Genomic DNA, 4,856 nt, shown 5'->3' with positions numbered 1-4,856 from the left:
CTTCTGTAATCAGTGGAAAGGAGCTAAAATAAATGCTTCTTCATGTCCCCACTCCTCCAGGAGGCGTGCACGTCCTCCCCTCTATTCAGGAGAGATACTTGTCCCCAGGGCTGGGCTGGAGCGGTGAGCTGGTGTGTGGACACACATGGAAGCTTGTCCTTTTGAGGCTCTTCCTTCCCACTTCTCTCTGAGACCTCCTACCTCTACCTATCCCGGCCCTTTTTCTCATTTGAGTAATTCACCTCTCTAACTCCTCTTTCTCCTTTCCCCAGCCCTGGTATTTCCTAGATTCATGGACAGCAAAAGCATGTTCCATGGGCTGATTCTCATCTTTCTCACCCTTAGTTCGACTAGTTCTTTGACTACTTTTTTTTTTTTTTTTAAACAGAGTCTCGCTCTGTTGCCCAGGCTGGAGTGCATCCAGCGGCACGATCTCAGCTCACTGCAACCTCCGCCTCCTGGGTTCAAGCGATTCTCGTGCCTCAGCCTCCCAACAGGGGTGCGCCACCACGTCCAGCTATTTTTTTGTGTGTTTTTAGTAGAGATGGGGTTTGACATATTGGCCAGGCTAATCTTGAACTCCTGGCCCAAGCAACCCACCAGCCTCGGCCTCTCAAAGTGCTGGGATTGAGCCACTGCGCCCATCCTGAATCTTGGTTTTTATTTAGTAGTGGACTAAGGGAGGGTACCCTGGGGTTAATTAAGGAAATACACACAAATCCCCAAAAGATATTATTTCAAAATATAACTCTCCTAAGAGTTTTTATAAGTTAGATAATTTTATTATTATTTATTTATTTATTTGAGATGAAGTCTTGCTCTGTTGCCAGGCTGGAGTGCAGTGGTGCAATCTTGGCTCACTGCAACCTCCGCCTCCCGGGTTCAAGCGATTCTCCTGCCTCAGCCTCCCGAGTAGCTGGGACTACAGGTGCACGCCACCACACCTGGCTAATTTTTGTATTTTTAGTAGAGATGGGGTTTCACTAAGTTGGCCAGGCTGGTCTCAAAGTCCTGACCTCAGGTGATCCACCCACGTTAGCCTCCCAAAGTGCTGGGATTATAGGCATGAGCCACTGTGCCTGGCCAAATTAGATCATTTTAGAGCTGAAAAAGCTTAGAAATTATTAGTCCAATTCTTTCATTTGTTAATGGGAAAATGGAGGTCAGAGATGTTGAAGGACTTGCCCGAAGTCACCTAGTTAGTGGCAGAGGCTGTGTCACGGAGTCCATATCTCCAAGCTTTCAGGCCAGCATTATTTCCTGAGCATTGCACTGTCTCTTATGTCAGGACTCAATTATTATATTAAAAGTTCCCAATCAACTGTAATTTATACGGGCTTTTAGAATACTTATAAAAACTGTATAGTCTTAATACGTATGTCAAAAGAACTTGAATATTCTAAATTAAGCCCCACATTTTTCAAGGAATTCGGAAGGGAATATTTCTTGCTCATTCCAGATAGTTGGTTACTTGTCACCAAATTGAAGAAGTGGCTTAGCAGAGATGGTTGCTCTAGGTTACCGTGTAATAAAGCAATAAATCATTAACCAATCAAATTATGTCACTTCTGGATGAAAAATTGCTACCAGAACTCAATTTCGGGGGGGCAGACTGGCAAGAAATGTGAAGGATTCTTATCCATAGCACTCAATGAAAGTGGATCCGTACTCATTATTTCTTCCTGGCCTTAGATGTCAGCAGCCTATTTTAATTCACTTAAACCTTCATGTGTCACGTCCTGTCTGGACCTCAGGGTTTCTGGAAGAAACAGAAAATAGGATTCAAATAGCCAGGCTTCCGGTCTGGAATAAGCATGCTGTGGTGTAGTGTGCTGTGTTTACCACTAGAGGGCACCTTTTTCCCTTGCTTTGGAATCGAGTTTTTCAGAAACTGGAGTTTGCAATCCTCTGTATCTGTCCCTGTGTCCACACGTTAGTAAATTTTTGGTGGCTCAAATGAAATGCTCTTCCCGTACAACAATGGCACTCTGCAATCCTTAACAGATGTGATTGCTGATGGGGATAGTTACAATTCATTCTAGTCAATTCAGAGGAAATTGATGAGAGTGATACTGCCCAGGGGTGAGCCGAAAGAAGTCTAAATGTTTGGATTGGAAAAGGACTAAGAAGAGCTAATACCCTATGCTTTGGTTGTCTGCTTTAGAAGGAAAGCATTCAGAATAATAATATGATTTAACAAGACAAATAGGGCAGACATATAGGATAAGCCTCATCCTACACAGGTGTGTAGCTAGCAGCCACCTGGTACATTCAAATTCTACTGAGGAAGAAAGGCAGACAAATACTGGGTTTAAAATATCTATCTGGCCAGATGCAGTAACTCAGACCTGTAATTCCAACACTTTGGGACACCAAGGTGGGCGGATCACTTGAGCCCAGGAGTTCAAGACCAGCCTCGATAACATGGCGAGACTTCATCTCTACAAAAAGTACAAAAATTAGCCAGGTGTAGTGGCACACACCTGTAGTTTCCACTCTTTGGGAGGCCGAAGCAGGAGGATTGCTGGAGCGTGGGAGGTGGAGGCTGCAGTGAGATGTGTCACATCACTGCACTCCTGAGGCACTGGGCAGGGCTCAGCAGCTTGTTACAATGTTTATTTTAATTAGATTCTAGCAATTGCAGCCTGTGCAGTGTGGATGTCCTAGGGCTGCCATTGTCTGCCATTCAGGGAACTTGGAATTAGAGCTCTTTGCAGAGATCCTGTGGGCATTAGGGAGAGGAGAAGAGGGGATGGAGTTATGTTTGAAAGTATGAGGAGCCAGTGGAAAAGCTAGGTTCTTGACTATGCCTGATTGGCCAATGACATGGCCACAGTTTGGTAACTGGCTGTGCAGATCCAGATTCTGGGTAGCAACAGTCCTGTATATCTGGCAACACTATGGCGTGTCTCTGTGGCAGCTTATTTTGAGCGTCACGGCTATTACCCAGAGTCAGAAGTAATGTCTTTCATTCTGAGACATCTAAACCCCCAACCACAGGCATGTTTTCTTCCAGGGCAGAGGGCAAATGCAATTACATCTGTGACCAATTTGCACAGCTGGGAGCTCAGCCTCCTGACAGAAACATTTATTTGAGATTCAAGTCTCTAGGGAGCTGGGTCACCAGACAGGAAGTAAGGTCCAGCAAGCATGTGTTGTCTACTATGTGAATGCTTGTTAGGCTGGGCCAGGAGAACAAAACAAAACAACACAAAATGTCAACTTAAGCTTTTAGAAGCAAAAAATCAGCCTTTTCTGTCTACAAACCAGGTTTCTCAGGGCATAGAGGAAAATAAGAATATCCAAATAAGACGGTTGCCATTGATTGACCCCAGTACAAACATAGCATGCACATGGGACATGGAACTCGTGGAAGGGGCAGCTGCCTGGGAGTCAAAGTTCTGGTTTCCAGTTGTGGTTCTACCACTGTGAACTGTGGCATCCTGGGCAAGTCACTTTGCTCAGGCTTTTTTTTTTTTTTTTTTTTTTTTTTGCAGAATTTTTGTGTCATTCTTGCTCAGAGGCCATGGTAGTCTTCTCCGTATCATTCCAATTTTAGTATATGTGCTGCTGAAGCGAGCACTTTTTTCTTTCTTGCTTGCTTTTCTTTTTTTTTTTTTTTTTTTTTTTGAGACTGGGTCTCACTCTGTCACCCAGGCTGGAGTGCAGTGGTGCGATCACAGCTCACTGCAGCTTTGACCTCCCAGGCTCATGCAATCCTTCCGTCAGCCTCCCCAGTAGCTGGAACTACAGGCCTTTTCTGGAGCTGGAAGATAAAGAAAACCAACATGAAAGCATTGAATAGACAAATCCAGAGACCAGCCTAATGACTCTATTTAGTATTTACCCACAGGACAATGTCTCTGGATTTTATTTATTTATATTGTCTCCCAATGGCTTTATTGAGACATAATTCACAGATCATACAATTCACCAATTTAGTATGTACAAGTCAATGGCTTTTCATATATTCATAGAGTTGTGCAGCCATCATCACACCAATTTTAAAACATTTTTATAACCCAAAAAAGAAACCTGCCACACTCCTTATTTATCAGCCATCACTCCTCAGGGCCTTCCCTGATTCCTTCCAGCCTTAGGCAACCAATGATCTACTCTCTGTTTCTACAGATTTGCCTATTCTGGACATTTCTTATAAATGGAATAATACAATATGTTGTCTTTAGTGATTGGCTTCCTTCACTTAGTGACTGATTTCCTTCATTTAGCATAATCTTTTCAAAGTTCATCCATACCGTAGCATGTATCAGTACTTCATTTCTTTCTACTTCCAAAAAGTATACAATTATATGGAAATACCATACTGTGTTTATTCATTTGTCCATTGATGGACATTTGGGCCGTTTCTACCTTTTAGCTCTTACGAACAATATTCTGTGAACACTGGTGGACAAGTTTATGTGTGAACATATGTTTTCATTTCTTTTGGGTATATACCTAAGAATAGAGTTGCTGGCTCATACAGTAACTTTGTGTTTAACCTTTCGTGTAACTGCCAGACTGCTTTCCAAGGCAGCTGCACCACTTTATTTTATTTTAAAAAATATTTTTATTTTAGATTCAGGGAGTACATGTACAGGTTTGTTACATGTATATATTGCATGATGCTGATTTGGGTTTCTGCTGAACCCATCACCTAAATACTGAACATAGTACCTAACAGGTACATTTTTCAACCCTTGCCTCCCATCCTCATTCACCTCTTTGGAGTTCCCAGTGCCTATTGTTCCCATCTTTATGTCCATGTGTACCCAATGTTTAGCTCTGACTTATAAGTGAGAACATGTAGTATTTGGGTTTTTGTTTCTGTGTTTAATTCACTTAGAATAATAGCC

The 4,856-nt window shown here is 42.7% G+C and overlaps 1 non-coding gene across 1 annotated transcript; it reads right to left on the bottom strand.

Moving 5' to 3' along the window:
* Nucleotides 1–3,475: 3,475 nt before the first annotated feature.
* Nucleotides 3,476–3,583, bottom strand: LOC115935112 (U6 spliceosomal RNA). The gene has a single exon (XR_004070821.2). It is a non-coding gene; the product is annotated as a U6 spliceosomal RNA (small nuclear RNA).
* Nucleotides 3,584–4,856: the final 1,273 nt, after the last annotated feature.

Source organism: Gorilla gorilla, chromosome 5 (assembly GCF_029281585.2).
Source record: "Gorilla gorilla gorilla isolate KB3781 chromosome 5, NHGRI_mGorGor1-v2.1_pri, whole genome shotgun sequence".
Taxonomy (NCBI): Eukaryota; Metazoa; Chordata; class Mammalia; order Primates; family Hominidae; genus Gorilla; species Gorilla gorilla.
The sequence above is the reverse complement of the archived record's forward strand: the minus strand, read 5'-3'. Positions and strand labels throughout refer to the sequence as shown.